The 18,271-nt window shown below is 29.1% G+C and overlaps 1 long non-coding RNA gene across 1 annotated transcript; it reads right to left on the reverse strand.

The window, feature by feature from the left end:
* Positions 1 to 6,739: 6,739 nt before the first annotated feature.
* LOC122635954 lies at positions 6,740 to 9,130 on the reverse strand. The gene is made up of 3 exons (XR_006328811.1): positions 8,219 to 9,130; positions 7,666 to 8,076; positions 6,740 to 7,564 (listed from the first exon to the last, which is right to left on the reverse strand). It is a non-coding gene; the product is annotated as an uncharacterized LOC122635954 (long non-coding RNA).
* Between the last annotated feature and the right edge of the window lie 9,141 nt (positions 9,131 to 18,271).

Below are 18,271 nucleotides of genomic sequence, written 5' to 3' on the forward strand. Positions count from 1 at the left end.
GGCCATTTCACTGATTAAACATTCAGTAATTTTTGATATAATCTTATAATTTAACTTGTCTTTCGATCAAATTTGGAAAGCAAACTTATTATCGGTCTTACAAAATGTCGAATACAGATGTATTACTTAATTTCCGATTTTACAACATACTGAATTATTGCTTAATTACTGATTTTAAAGACTTAAAAATACGAGATTATTACTTCATTGTTGACTTCACCGAACAGAATACAGACTATTCAATGAAGTCAACAATTTTTTGTTACAATTTGTTAAATTACGGACCTACTAGCTGTGTAGTGATCGGTTTTACAGAAAAACAAATACTGACTGATTTTACAGTTTTCCTCTGACTGACTCCTTCTAACTTTCCTCATGTTTAGATGCATTTAGACCGCCTACAAAACTTGCCGTGGGTGAAGGTTTGCTTCCTATTAGATTATTATTTCAGCACTAGTATTCTGATTGGTTCATATTTTAACAGAAGGTCTATTGCATCAAGAACGGAGGTCTGGATGGCTCCACTATTGGTAGAAACCTTCGAAGTGAATGTTTAGAAGGGAAGGAACTGGGGATCGAATTGTTTATCTGTAGCTGATCCTGAGCTCAGGTAAACATTAAAGTACTAAGAATTAGGGAGGATTGACGAGGGTACCGAGCGTTTGTTTCGAGAATGACAGAACCCATTTGTCCAACTTCTGTTTAAGTGGGTCACTAGTTAACATTCTTAGGTTTGCATCATTAGATAGCATTTCCACACTTTAATATAAAGAATGTCGAGCATAAGTTAAAAAAACCATACGCAGGACATAACACTTTCTTTTTTACTTAGTACTTACCATTTACTTTGAGAACATTAATACTTAGAAACTTAGAAACACAGCACTTAGAACACATTACATACACATAATTCTTATAATTTAATACTTCAGTCTAGTATTTTTACAGTTTGCATTTTATTCGTTGTAGAGCAATAACATAACAATTTGGAAAACCAAAAGTAAATAAATGTATCTCCGCTAATTCTAAGTTCCTGTACTTTCTTCAATATTGTATGTTAATAATAATGCTTTGATAAAAGTAATTATAACACTTGTAATATATTCAATGATGATAAAGCTTCCATAAAATATCGAAACTCTGAAAACTTTGAAACATGTAAATTAACTCATGACTTCCAAGAGTTTTACACTAACAATCAGCTATCATACGATATCACATGATAGAAGTAAAACTTCTTTAATTAATTTAATTCAATTTAATTTAATTTCTCAGCTTTAATTCTTCATATTATTCCAGTTGCTTTATCGACTAAATTTAAAGACAAGGAAACAGAAACAGATTTTGATCAGTTAAAAGATGTATTAAAAATATTAACAATAATTTATTTGTATAAACGTATTGTTTTATTGTATTCCCATTATATCATTTGCCGAAGACGAAACAAGATAGACACGACAAGAAGATTCGAGAAACAAATGGAGAGTTAGAAAGAAATTAAGAAGAGATGAGAGAGTAAGAGTAAAGAACGAGTGAGAAAGTGAGATGAACGTATACAATATTATGCGAACGGTTTCTCGTCCTATAGTCCTCTGTCTCTTTTTTCGTGTAGCTGTCTCTACGTTCTTACTTCTTTGTTATCTTACGTTCAAGAGAAGCAACAACAACTAATTTATGTCCTACCTGACTCACTCTTTTCTTATTTTTAAGTATTTATCTCTTTCTCTATTTATATTATATCTCGCTCATACTAACATTCTATCTTTCTCTTATGTATAGAAAAACTAAGAGTAAACCAAATCACTCAATTTACACTATATCTCACTCTCTCTGATTCTACCTCTAAATGTCTCTCTCTTTCATGTCGTTTTTTGCCTTTCATTTTTGTTTCATTTTTTAACGATTTATCGTCCTTATCGATATTACATTTAAACAACAGTGTAGTATTTTTGTCAAAAGCAAATCATGAAAAAAATTCATTTAAATATTAATATTCTTTTTAATTTAAAGAATCTGATTTGCTTTTATACGTTTTAAATGCAAATATACGTCAATCCGGCATTTTTATTTTATTGATATTAAAGTGGTTATTATGGAAATATTGACTTTTATTTTCAATAAGAGTGAACAAAAAATGAAGGAAAATACTTCTTCGTAAATAATATCACTATATGCAGTATAAATACGTGAGATGAAATATTTAACCAAACGAGCTTTAATTCCATGAAATCTTTCAAAAATTTTGAATGAAGAATACGTTTTACAGATATATAATTTTTCAATCATTTATTAAATTATGTCACATGAAAAAAAGAAATGATTTTTGAGATTTCAATAAATCATATAGAATATTATAAATAAATTAAAAAATTTTAAGATTTATTTCTCATCATGAGTATTGTTATCATACATTAAATATTATCCCTATTTATAACATAAATTTAATAAATCTTTTTTCAAAAGATTTGAGAGTTCAAGAAAAAGAATCATATTATCTGAAAATAAATATGGGATAATACATAAGTGTTGTAAAACGTGGACAGCAGAGAGAAAAATTGTGAGAGCAGTGCCAACAATATTCCGACTATCTCGTGACTCTCCTTTACGCTTCACTGTAAACATTAAATAAATAATTTGAAATATATTGCTTTAATTTTACCGTACTACTTATCTCTTCGTTATCTTCATTTCGCTGTATCTCTATATCAAATAATATGACGATAATAGTGGGATGAAAATGTGCATTTGAATACGTGTGAATTAGCACGTCAAAGTTTATGTTCGAAATTAACAATACAGTACTTTCCAGCGTTTATCACTTACACGCGTTTTACTGAGAGAACGAATAAAAGATACTAATCTTCCTTCTTTCATTATTTCCCTTGACAACGTTGTATTTTAACACAAATTTTTACCACAAAATTCAACCGACTTTCTATATCAAAGAAAAAATTGCCTCATTGCTTCAATTACTTATTATTTGGTACATTGTATGGAGAAGGAAATTTATATATACGTTTTTTTATAATTTTGTTATGTCAACTTTTCTTCGTTACCATTATCACCATTCTTATGACTAATACCATTATCATTATTATTACTATATTATTATTGTCATTATTAACATACAATTATTATCATTATTATATTAATATAGTTATTGTTATTACTATTACTATTATTATTATTATTATTATTATTATTATTATTATTATTATTATTATTATTATTATTATTATTATCATCATCACTTTTATTATTTATAATAATTTAGACATTGTCGTAAAATTATTAAATCCAGATATCTCAAATACACAACAAAACGCTCTATTCTTGCATTTCTCTCCCACAGTTGTTTTCTGTGGACATTTTTCAAAAATCCGCAAAGTATAAATTTCTATCTACAATCTGACTACACTTCAAATTCTATTCTTAACTATTTTTTATCTTCTCTTCTACGACTATCTACAGACACAATAAAATACACATCTGAATATACTGAGCCACGAGTTATACATATTATTTGGAAACGGACTTCTATTGCAATCTCGTTACTGCTGAGATCGGCAAATAACATTTTCAACCACAAAATTACACACACACATTACACATATTTTATTCTAATACATTTCTATATTATTTTTAGACGCTATATCATAAATGTTTGTTTTCCATAATTATTATTTGTGTCCAGAGATATATCCAGAAATATAAAATCAAAAATAGCGTATCAGAAGTACGTTTTTTACGATTGAGAATGAATAATTTTCCTTTATTTTGGCTATCTTTTTCTTCATTTCCTTTGCAGCGATAAAAATAAAACAAAATTTTAAAACATACAGTACCGTTGAATTGTAACAAATATATAAAAAATATGTTCTTTCCTAAGTCGTAGCGAATTAATATAAACGAAGAAATTCTCTTGTCGACATCGAGAATTATGGACATATTAATATATCGATTTCGTTGTAGTGTACCGTTACTGCAATAATATATATGTAATGCGTTTTAATCGTGATTACACATTCCCTATGTTACATAATACAAAAAAAAATTTATTAGAAATCATTTGAAAGAATCAAATGACAAATAGAAAAAAAAGCAGATAAAAATCCGTGGATCTCTATTGATTACCAAGTGTATAAATAAGATAGAAATAATAAGATATGCGTATATGAATCGACATATTTGATTGAATCCGTATATATTTTAAATTTGAATCTTCCTTTAAACATATCTCAAAAATAGAAAAGCAAAGAGGAAAAAAATTAGGTTTTCGGTTGATACTTTCAAAGATTTTTGGGTGCATGCTCTACTATCTGAGCTACCGAGAAACTTTTCGGCTAAATTTATCTACAGACAATATTTGAACATCTGTATTTGCTCTGACTCGAGATGAAAGGAGATTGGTCCAATTTGCACCATCAAGAATAACTGATTTCTGATATGAATAATATCTGCTAAGATAATATGATTCTTTTCTCTTTTTTGGTTGAAACTCTTGTACAGTGAATAAAAAACTCTCTCTAACGCTCTTGTTCTTTAATTGTGGTTTCTCAATTCTTAAGGCATTTTGATTTAACAAATAATTTTTTTTCTCTTTCGCGGAGTCTCACAACATCAGTTACATCATCTATCTATGTTCCCCTAATTTTAATTGTAGTGTTTCAAATTCTATTCTTTTTTTACATGTAGGGATACTAATAATATAATATATCATTTTATCGGGAATACAATTTTGATAACGACGTTTATTTCAAGGGATATGGGGGCCAGGTAGTAGGTGATATTAAAATGGGAAATATAAGGGGAGACATGATAAGAAAGCTCCATTTTTTATTTTTTATGAATTTAATCCAAGAATGATATTCAGATAAATTGCTGTACGAGCCATCGAAAAAAGCCATTGTTGGGTTGGGATTGGAGATTTTTCATTATTCGAGCAAGCGCTCTATCATCTGAGCCAGAAAGATCTACGTTCTTATTTAGACTTAGCTAAGTTTATATACCACATCCAATTTCCTAATATATTTATAATGTTCTATATAATTTAAAGAAAAATTATTTTTCTATAATCACGACTTTATGTAATAATATATTCAACTTAGTAGTACATGTTTATCTTTTAACAATAAATGTTTAATCGGCAATTTAGTAATGTATAGAATTACTTGACACTCTAAGAATGCTTATATTGAATAATAATAATCTCTTCTTAATTTGTCCAAACAAATATGTGATTGAAACGTAGAAATAATATATTCTTTGATTTAGAAAGACTACTTTTGTTAAGAATCATGATAAAATACATTGTTCTCAAAGAAAATAAACATGAAACGTCAAAACTCATATAAGGGGTGTTTAAACGGAGCCTGAACCATAAAATGTTTTGTTATTTTTAAAAAAATATTAAATAAAAACATTGGACTAATTTGCACGAAGTCGACAACATGCCTCGCGACCCGTTATCATCATTGTATTAGCTGATCTACAGATATAACGATCAAGTGAGATATGAAAATATCTACAAGGTGAACAATACGATAAAAACACATTAATTCGAATGTTCACGTTTATTTGTTATATTAAGGAGCCGTGGAGACCAGTAAGGCTTTGTTTTCATCCTCCAGAACATTGTCCTCTCCAGAACATAACGCAATGATCCAGTACTTATTTTTTAATTAGGTGTATAATCCTTTTATATGCCCTAAAAAAGGACATTTAATTTAGTTTAAAAGAAATAGTTATATTTCACACATGGTCGAAAATTAAGCGTTAATTTATATTACACTACAGGTCTCATAGATATATATTGTGATATATGATATCGTTAAAACCTATTTTTTCTAGACACAGTTTGTTACGTAATTGATTACAAATCATTTCTGTAATCCGAAATTTCCGAAAAGGTTAACGTGATGAAAATTTGCTTTGTTATATGATTTATCTTACATATTCAAACTAAATATCGTGATTTTATTTATATAGATATCTTATTCTGTTGTTTTTAGTTTATTGAAATTAAAGGTCGGCATTGTTATATAATACTATATTTTGTAATGTAAATATATATATATATATATATATACTTATATATTTGCATTTAAAAAAGTATAAATATAAACCAGTTAAATTTAAATTAATAGAAAAACAGTTATTTCCGCGCTTGATCTTAACAAATATGATTTAAAAGTGTAGCTTTCAAAGGAATGTAATATCGGTGATGAGATGGAATAGAGCAAAGTGAAATGGAAATAAAACCATCAAAGTAAAGAAAAGAGAGAAACTTAGAGACAGGATATTAGAGAGATTGAAATAGTGTATACATTACACGTCGTCGTCTCTTTTGTGCGCAAGTGGGCATGAAAGTGGGAAAGAGAAAAATGCATGTTAAATATACACGTAATATTGCATCTGTTGTTCTGTTCCTTCTACATTCAACTTTCTTGCTCTTTCTTGTTCATCTTTTTCTAATCCTACCACTATTCGCTTCCTGAATTCTTCTTATATTTCTCCAATACCAATCCCTTCATGCGTTTTTGAAATGTAATGATATGGAAACTTTTTAATATGAGCTGTAATTGTTTTTCGAAATTTCTCTCTCTCTCTCTCTCTCTCCCCCTCCCTCTCTCTCTCTCTCTTTCCCTTTCCTTCTCCGGTATGAATTAAAACTACAAAATTAGTAACGAATTTATAATTTTAATTATAAATTTTATAAAATAAAATAATTATACCGGAATTACTAACGGTAAAATTTATTTCAAATTTATGAATAATGCTTGCAGTACAATATGTCCAAATCTCTAGACAAAAACAATATCATTCCGTAAAAAGAAGCAGCAGAATGTTAAATGATATTCCATGCATTAAACATTTTCCCTACGTCATTTATTCACATTAGGACAATTATATATCAAATTTTCACCATCTGTTGCGATAAAATAATTGCCTCAAATAATTTTAGTGTATGGCAGTAGAAGTCTAATCAGGTTTATTTCGAGAATGTAAAAACGGTGAATATTTGCCCGCTGGAGTTATATAAAAGAGCAATTTATACGTCGGTTTATATAGTTTAAAACAAAATATTTTATCCACATAAAATTATGTATCTTCTTCGCTGCTACAAACGTATTATCTACTTCAATGTAACATAAATCCTTGTATATACATTTGGACCACTATTTAGTAACGAGAATCTTCAGGAACTCATAGATTCCAACGCCATTTAGTTACACGATATAATTTAAATGTATATATTGTAAATTTCTTACATCTTTTTTTGTATCCATTCTTCAGTTATGTTCTGAGATTCAGAAATTGTTCGTTTGTTCGCACCATTGTTGCTTAGAAGTTTTGAAGATTTGCAACGCAACTGTTTTACAAACAATTAACGAACAAATATTGATTAAATAAACATTTTTGTACTTGCATTTTTCGAAGAAATATATATCAATTATGATTCCGTTTCTCATCAAATTATACGGGACGTTATATCGTCCTGAGAAACCACCGGACTATTTATAAAATGAAATACATTTCTTCTCTATTATCTTCGGAATTCGGACTGTAAGATTTTTCAAAAGGCAAGTTACCATCTCTTCTTTAATATTTTTTTAACGGGAAAATGATTTTGTCAAAAAATACTATTGGAATAGCATACGTTACCTTATTTGAAACTACATCAGCACTCGAACTCAACAGCAATATTCTAAAGCTCGTATTACATTCTAGTAAACGTATATCTGTTATGCTAACATGCTAACAGCATTTAGCCATTGCTACTTGATAATATCCGCTACTTGAGCATAATATAGCACCATACTTCATATCTCACGTTCTATCGACTTATTTCTCTACGTACGCTATAGATTATAAACGCTAAACTATTATATCATGGATAGTTCATGAGCAATCCTACTTATTATGACCAATACCACGGTACTGGAGAATTCAGAAGCATTTTGTTCGATTATGCGGGTTTCAATCAGTTGCTGTATTATTCCATGCCAATTATCGATGCTGTTCGGGATGAAATACACAATACGGTTGATAATATATGGTTTTCGCGTCATATTCCTATTAACGTCCAAATATAAAGGTCAGTTTTAATTTAATCAAATTATATTAGTTCATAATATTTCATTTATATCTCAAAATTTTCTTTCAGTTACCACTCCTTCCTGCAAATGTACGTCTTTGTTAATAATATTTTCCTCACCTTTCGTACTCACTTCTCCTACATTCGGACATTTCTTTTTGCCCTCAGTACTGTTGTCTTCTATTATTGATCTATTGTATAGTATTCTCTATCCTTGCTCCCTAGTACTCTCCATATCCATCGTTCGTAAATTTGATTTCCTTATTTTATTTCTTTTGGTGTTTCCGACAGTTATTTGAACGTTTCTTCACTACCTCATTTCTTCTTCATTATTCGTAATAATTTAATCGACAAATTTGGAATATCAGTGCTTTTTTATGACTATCAGACCTTCAGTACAACATTTTACAATGCAATTTTTTAACGTTCAATATAATAATTGTACCATTTCTTTTACTTATTCTGCTTTCCTACAAATAATATATACGTATGTTTCAGGCATGCTTATTACCGTACGTTTATCTTCGTTCGTTTCCGAATACTTCCTTCTTCTCTGAATTGTTCTCTTCGTTCGTTCATACTTTCGTTATCTCTGAATAGGTTATTTCAATAGCTCAGTCGTTAATTTCTCATATACCTAAAACCTTGTATTGATAATTTTTGTCCTCTAATGTTATTGACGTCTGTTATTCTTTCGTAGATTTTATTTGCTTACTCCTTAACTTATTCGAGTTGTCGAAATAGATCATCTCAATATCACATACCTTAGTCCTGTTATTTGTAATTATTTATCCACTATGCGAATGTCGATACGCTTTTTATGACTATCCGATTATCAATATCTAATTAACAATGTGATACTTTATCAATATAATATAATAAGCTTCCTAAAATTTACATTCGTTTCATACTCGTCTTTATCTGCCGGTGTAATTCACATTTCTGGTAATTTGTCAAACTTATATTAGAAGTTAAATGATCCTTGGAATATAATTCAAGGTATAAAAATTAATAGTTTACTGTGCTTGCTTCGAACGTCTACTAACGACTGACTTGAATCTCAGCGACTAAACCTTATATTGGTTTTACGGTTACTTTACGTGTCGCTATTCGCGGTTTTCATATTTCCCCGCGTAATTTGATTATTATACACGTAGTATAAGAAAATTACAAAAATTCAATCACATCTTGTTTTTTCATTAGGGTGCGTGCTATGTTGTATTCTTATTGTTGTACTAGCATACTACCTCGTCATTCATAACAAGCAGATTAGCTTTAAAAAACAATTTCGTTCATCCTCTTTTTACATGTAATACTTGAAGTATTCCCACTGTTTCAACAAATTTGATGTTCTATGATACGAAGTATAAAATAGGATATTTGACTGAATGATTTATGAAATTGCATAAATATGTCATAAACAGAAATCTGTTCGGTGGAAGATTAAAAATCGGTGGAAATTACAAAATGAAATTTTTTTACCAGAATGGATATTAAACCCCGGTCACCTTAAGTGTAAGAAGCACGATGTTATCGCACTATTCGTATGCATATTATTAATGTGATCAATTCTGCAATGTCCTGTATTCATCCTCGCTGCATGTTCCACATCGATCATATATCAACTTTCTCTCTTTCTTTCACTCGTTTCAAGCACAGTTGTTTTATAACTAATATCTCCTCAAATTAAGTGACTTAAATTTTCTACTGGACCATAATAACAAGAAATTTATTTTCTATAGTTTTAACATACATTTAATTTGTATAAGTTTTTGAGAAATTACAGACAAAAAGGATTAAAACTTTTATATTAATAATAAAGATATTGTAATGACGTCATTATATAGTTCGTTGATTATTATCATTATAATGTTCGTTTATGTATCTCCAGCATTTTATCAATTTGGATAAACAGACTCTTGCTTATTTTATTCAGATATCACTATTATATGTATTATTGATTTAAGTACTTTCCAAGTATTTCATATGGTTTTAAATTATTACATTTAAAATTTTATCGTATATTTATTATTTAGGTTCTTTATAAGCGAAGATGGAGTAATATTTTTATTGCTTAGAATATTAATGGTACTATTATTATTTCTTTCTACTAAAATATTCTCTGAACTTCTATTTTCCACCACTATTTTTATTTTTCATTACTAGATGTTTACAATGTCGTGGTGAAGATTGACAATTTCCACTCGTAATCACCTATCGATAGTTACGTCGTGTGTTATAATTTATATTAAAATAATATAATATATATATGTATTTATAATATAATATATATAATTTATATTAAAATAATATAATATATATATGTACCAATATTTATATACAAATTATTATATATGTCAATTATCTTTATTACCCAAAATAAATTTGTACCGACGTGATAGCACTGCGAGAAATACACTAGCATCAACAAAAGGTATAAATATGAGATATCGAGAAATATTTGCAGCTTACTAACATTAGCTACTTTAATCCATATAAACTCGATCGATATATTCTCATGAGAGAGATATAACATATACGCAGATATGATAGGTGCATGGTAAAGGCAATGGTACAATGAATGCACTTATATTTCGTTCAAATTCGTCCAAACGTTTCACATGATATCACGCATCTTTCGAACAAAAGGAGATGAATAGCCTTAACATAGTTTACTATATTAGACTCACTGATAATAAATCAAGCAAATCTTACGAGAATACAAACAACGTATGTATAAAACTATGTAAGACACGATGATGCGTTTCTCATTTTCTTATTTCTCTGTTGCAATGTCTGATTTAGAAAATTTTTACATCAAAGAAAAATTGTCTCTTTGTTTTTTCTGTAAAAAGGAAACTTTCATATTCCGTTATTACGCTTTCAACGAAAAAATTATATATATTTTGCATATTATATATACATGTATTTAAATAGTATTCCTTATATACATAAATATTAAATTATACATATTATATCTGTTTAATTATTGTTCGAACAAATTATATGAAATAAAACTTTCAAATATATCCATCGTTTTTGACGATATCAGAAAATGGAATAAAGACAAAATATGACTCTTATTTAGTAGGAGAAGGCTTGTAATTTAATTAAACTGTAGATTACATTATTTGAGAAATTAGATAGGTCATTAAATTATATATATATATATATATATATATATATATATATAAACACACATAAATAATAATAAGCAAAAATTAAAAAAATACTACTTAAAAATCTAATATAATATAGCGCGATCATGAAAAATCACTTACTAACTATATCTTTACGATTTTAGCATCTTCCTTTAACGAAACTTTTTCAAGAACTCGACTTCTTCCGTAACTATTTCCAAATGGCATGCGACTCAAATATAAACTTATATAACATACATATGTTTCATATTGTTAACGCACACGTGCGCAACCTCAAGAAATCACAGTACTTTCTCCTAAGGACCATATATCATTATCGAGAATATCTGTCCTTGGGAATTCGTTGGATAGTTACTAAAAAAACACGTGGATAAAGAATACATTGCCATTTTTGTCTAAACTTAGGCATTTGCCGTCGAGCATGTAATCTTCAACAATGTGACAAACCGAGAGATTCCTGGAAAAAAAGATTTATGGGATTCTCTGGGGCAATCCTTCAAATGTCAATGCAATACTCAGGAGTTCATAGGATCATCAGGATAAAGACCACATAAAAGATTGCTTAAACATTTCGAACGACATATTCTGACATATCTTCGACCAATAAGGAACTTCTTCTTTCTATGCATTTTTATTTAAACTTTTCCCATTTCATTTCGTTTTCTTAATACATCATTGCCTCGTCAGATAGTTTTAAGAAATTATCAAATCAGTCGATAAAAAGCATTTATATTCAACAGTAAGACAACCGAATTTTATCAAACATCACTGGTTATGCCTCAATCGGAGGTATCGAAATAAGTGTTGTCCATATATATCTCTCAATCATCAAGATCTCCGTGTCTTGCTAACATCACTGGGCATCCTTCATTCCGATGTAACCAAGACGACTAACTACACACCTAACGTAGCACGCATATCACATCAACTTTATTTCTTTTCTGCAAAATACAATGTTATAATTTTTATTCATGAAGCATTCTTTACGGCATATCTATTTCACTTGGAGAAATGCGGCATGCGGTATTTTGCCGAGAAGATTCAACTATATCCGACTCTCGTCACGTCGCACTTGTTCATGGAGATTCATGGGTCTACAGTTCTGAAGATTAGAAAGAGACCGGGGCATATTAATGCAATCAATTAAATTTATACATTTTGTTCATTTTTGCATATTCCAAATATTCATTTAATTGATTAAAAATTTATTTTTATAAGATAAACATGCAATACTAAATGAAATAAATGATTAGGTTAAATTAAGAGGACAGAAAAATAACTTTTCGTTGGATAGTATAGAATTTAATTTACATATCTGAAATTATTTCATATATAAACGTGTTTAAACATATCTTTGTATGTAGACTTTCGTAGCTTGATGATAGACCGTTCAATCGGATAAGAAAGCGAAAGATTCTGGGTTCGAATCCCAATCGAGAAAATTAAAGCTCAAAATTTTCATACGAAATCGAAATTTCGAGCAAAGTTAATTTAGATCTTTCCGCTTATATATCCCCCAACTCCATCCTAGCAAATTACATCACATATCATTCATTACTTATAGGTAGCAATAAATACCATATGTGCTTCTAACAAAAGTTTCTGAAATATTATAGCTATCTCAGATATTAGTTTATAAAATGGTGATTATTAAAAGTGAGATTAGTATGTAAAATTGAGTTTATTGTTTATACGTAGTATTTTTATAAAAAATACGCAGTTCTCTTGTAAGAAACTAACCATTTTCAGGATTTAACAAATGCAGAGAATCTATAATATAATAATCTCTATTTTAGAAAATATATATCTCTATTTTAATTTATCACTCCTCCTTGTGATATAGATATAAGACAGATATCTGACAAAGAATTTTTTCATTCAATCGTCCTTTGGGAAGATGGGATTCATAATTCATTCATCCAATTCTGGGGATCGGAAATTCACAATTTCTTCCATCTGGAATTGTAGTAATTGTTTCCATTGGAAAATTTGAACTGGTAGTTCCTCGATGACTCAAATGGCTAGAGCAGTCGCCCGTAAATCTAAAAATCGAGCGAAGACTTAATTTTTTTTCTTTCTGTTTTTTAATTTCTATAATATCTCGCATGAAATATTTAAATTTTAAATATTTCAGCATTTAATAAAATACGGGAATACTTATAAGCATATTTTTTTCCTTTATATATTCTGTATGTTGATTAATAATTAGAGATTTGCGACTTAAAATCTGCTTTTTTTCTGTTTTTCATTTGATTTGTTTGATTAACATTTTTACTCTAAGTAAGATACGAAAATGCATTTAAAATTCACGATAAATACCATACCTTTGCGGTGATACTTAGCAACAAGATCAATGTATCTATATATCGATATTTCTTCATTTTGAAAATGGACTTTCTTTCTTTAATTAGTATTTACCTTGTTCTTGTAAAACACTACGTACACTTAATATTTCTAGTTCAATATTCCAATCCAGTATATTTACAGTTTACTCTTTATTTGCAATTAAAGCATGGTAACTTAGAAAAGCAAATCTAAATAAATAATATCACACCAAAAAAGATATAAGAATATAATCAGTTCTCTATAGATAATATTGTAATCATAATCATTCTTAATATCCTACTCTATTTTTCCTGAATATTTTCATTTAACAAATTAGAATTCCAAGGCCAAAATTGCAAGAAACTAAATGGCCGAACATATATTATTAAAAAATATCAAATATGTTCGATACAGATATATAAAATAATATTATTATTTTGTATTAGACATTGTACTTTTATACAAAACTATTCATTAATTATTCAAAAACATAACTGATCAGGAACATGCTCTCACATGTTTAGATGTTGGTATAGATGTTATACGGTTGCTTTGCACTTTGGCGTCAATACGTGGCGATCTAGGAAGTACAGACGAAATTTATCTATATATGTAATAATCAAATTACACGGTGCATTATGATGATCCACACATATAACTAATATTCGCTAAGATGGAAGACAATCGTAATTAAATAGTCAAAACAAGCACATTAAGCCTTATATCTTTCATTAAATTTCATGTATCAACTCTTTCCTAAAAGAAGTATTCCAAATCATCAAAAATGGATTATCAATCGAGAAAATACATGGGATGTAAATGTCATGAAAGTTCCTTATAAAATAAATAAAACTTTCAAGAAAGTCGTCAGAATAGTGTAAATGCTATTCCATTATTAATGGCATATTGTTAAAATGACTTTAATATCTACACGAAAAATTATGATTTAAATGGTTAAGAATACGACGAAGAATCATTTTCGCAAAATTCCGATACACCAAGGAAGAAGAAAATGAACAAATTAGACTTACGAAGGAACAACAGAAGTCAATAACATTAGAAGGTGACGATAATCAATATGAAAACAATGTTGGTGAGAAAATAGGGACAAAGATACAAATACAAACAATAACAAATAACGATGGTAACATCAATACTAAAAGTAAAAAAGAATAGAAAGTTGAATAAACGATAATAAACGTGATTGAATTTAACGTATCTTTTTATTCTCAGAAAGGCGTGGTAAATACACGAAATTTTAAAGACATAAATGAAATATTATCGGCATTTGATTCAACTAAATAAATTAAAGCAAAGGTATTATCAGTCTATATTGATAGATTAACTGAAAAATATGATGAGTATGCGACTTTGCATGCATTAGACGATATGACTTTTAATTACTACAAATTTGCCAAATTGGGAGGAGAAGCAGTACGGTGATAATTTAATACACGGTAAAAATGATAATGTTCCCTCTTGACAAAAAGTAGATGCACCAGTATAGAATAGAAAAATAGGACACATGAACACTCGAAAAACTAGACGAATGTACAGAAGCAGGAATATCAAAAGAATGGATCTCCGAGCGTCTAAAAAATATACGATTTCAAGAGTGTTTGACATTTCTTTCAAAATCAGTTACCCGAAATAACAATTGCAGCCACTAACATATTTTCAAAAATTTGAATTATCGGTTATCCCTTATTTCGACGGTTATACATTGCAGTAATATCCTCAGAAATTTTCCTGAAAAAAATCTGTAAAATTGATAAAGCTATATGCTCTTCTATAGAAACTTAGGATCCAGGAATTCAATGCTTTGAGTAGATGGTATTATAGTGGCATCAGGCAACCAGAGAAAATCTGGTTGAATAAAAGGATGAAAACGAATTGTCTGTAATTGTTATTGAAGTTATAAATTAACATATAAAAAAATTCAAGATATTCTTTTTGAGCGATATTTATTTGCCTACAATCAAAGTTGTAACAATTGTTTAGCACCGTTATTTGAAAGTTTGCGATGAAAACATCGTTTAGCATTATTTCTTCATTCGAAATTGCTGCTAATATGAGCACAATGTTGTTCAATGATGGATATTCAGACCTTTTAAATGTTTTGAGAATATTAGTTGCAAAAGGTGAAGATCATTATTGTGCAACAATGGATATACATATTAACCAGTTCGAACATCATGGACGAGAAAACCTGTACGAGTACCGTTTATTGATAAATGAATCAGTAATAACGATGAAGACTAAAATTCGAATGGTAAGAATTTTTTATATGGTCCAGGCTGCTGAGGAAATTCAGTAAATTAATTAATTTGAATTTTCATTTTTGCATGAATTACTATTGATACTTTAAACGCGTCTTTCTTGAAAAGGATTTCTTTCAGATGATCCTCATAAATAGGACGGTAACTTTTTAACAATACAGTAGAAAAATTGATACCGTTATATCATAAATGTCTGAATAAACATGGAGATTATGTAGAAAAGTAGTCCAATTTATTTTTAAATTCTACTTTCGAATAAATAAAAATTTAACCTCAAATACACATTACTTCATTTTTTTTTTAGTACAAATGCAACTTTCTTTTTGAATCATCCTCATATCTGAAGGAATATTGATTGAAGGTCTTACTGTGGATAAAAATAACAAAACAAATGTGAACGAACGGATTTGTATATAAGCACATTAGATACTCTTTTAAATTAGAGAGTTTTCTTTTTTCTGAGCACTGTCTTCTGCATTTTTAAATCCCAAATATTCAATTGTTTTGTGTAAAAAGTAATCTTAATGTTTCATTTGTCGCTCACAACCAAAAAGTCTTCTAAATTTAAATTTAGTAAGAATATAGTAAGCATATATAAAAAAAAATCTGCATAATTATCTTAATTTTAATTAATCTTTAATTAAGTTAAAATTAATAGCAATTAAATTTATGCGACAAACAAGAAAAATTAAATATATGCATTTATAAATAAAAATCTAAGATCGATGAAAATTTATTATCATTAATATTGTAGAAAACTAAAAATATATCAAGCAAGTGAATCTACTTTGATTAAGAAAAGCATAGCTATCACCGATCAAAGTAAAAACTTAAAATCGAAATAAAGAAACATACGAAGTCTTGAAGGTATTTGATACCGACGCACATTTCATACAGGATATTTGCTGTAGCAATCTTTGCTACTGCATACCTTCGATGTTATCTATTAACGATTGTTACGTTTTAATGTTATTTAAGATCGATCAGTTTCTGTTAGGCGCAGTCTTTACCAGTGATTAGAAAATTTACTAAAGCCTAGAAAAAGACTAAGAAACGGAATAGAGAAAGATAGCATGAAATAGAAGGATATCTGATAAATTAATAGACTGGGAAGGGAGTGCATCAGTAAGCACAGTATTAGAGTAATTATTCCACGTTGCTTACCTTAACTACAAGTGGAGTACATCTCAATGTGTTTTAATGTGGCTTTTCATCTCAATGGAATTGTAGAACAATGTTCATTAAGCCTGTCAAGGGGATGTACCAATTGGTATTGTTATTGGCTGTTGGCCGTTGTACCAATTAAAGACTCACCAATTTTTCTACGTACTTTTATAAATTTATCAGGCTTTCGATCAAATTCATAATGCAAACTTATTATTGATCTTATAAAATGCCTATTGCCGATTACCGACTTTATAAAATACGGCATATTGAAATATCATTTAATTACTGATTTTAGAGATCTCAAAATACAGAAGTATTACTTAATTTTTGGCTTCACCGAACAGTCCGTATTCTGTTCGGTGAAGCCACCAACTTTTCGTTACAATGTTTTCCACATTACAGACTTTCTAATTATTCAATGACTGGTTTTACAGAGAACCAAATACTGACTGATTTTACCGTTTCCCTCTGCCCGACTCCTTCTAACTTTCCCCCTCTGCAGATGCATTTAGACCGCCTACGAAACTTACCGAGGGTGAAGATTTGCTTCCTATTGGATAATAATTTTAACACTATGATTCTGATTGGTTCCTATTTTAATGAAAGGTGTATTGTATAAGAAGCAGGGTATGACTGGCTCCATAATTATTGGAAAACCTCGAAGTAGATGTTGGAATAGGAAGAAACTGGGGATCTAAATCGTTTATCCGTAGCTGATCCTGAACGCAGGCAAATCCTAAATTACAAAGAATTAGGGAGAGTTGACGATGTTACAATAGGATACCGAGTATTAGTTCCAAGAATCATAGAACCCATCTGTCCATTTTCTATTTAAGTGGGTCCCTAGGTTACGGATTTCTAAACTTCAGCATGGAAAATATCGAGGGCGAATAAAGAAAACCATACGTAGAAGTTACAGATTATATAGCATTCTTGAGAATATCTACTTTTAGGATATCGTTGGACACTTTCTAAGAAAATTATTAGATTGAGAAAAAGATATTGTTACTATTGTCCCAGCTTAGAAATTGTTACTCAAAAACGTGTTCGTCATTAATGCACTGAATCCAGTCGATAAATATAGAATAAAATTAGACTGCTAGACACAGCGAGCCGTGAGTTATTTGCAATCTATATATAAGGTACCAATTCAATATTCAGGAATCGATACAATCTCTATAACAACACACATGAGATTATTTAATTATTTCGAAGGAACTATTCTGACTCGCTCACAAACA

This window comes from Vespula pensylvanica, chromosome 20 (genome assembly GCF_014466175.1).
Source record: "Vespula pensylvanica isolate Volc-1 chromosome 20, ASM1446617v1, whole genome shotgun sequence".
Taxonomy (NCBI): domain Eukaryota; kingdom Metazoa; phylum Arthropoda; class Insecta; order Hymenoptera; family Vespidae; genus Vespula; species Vespula pensylvanica.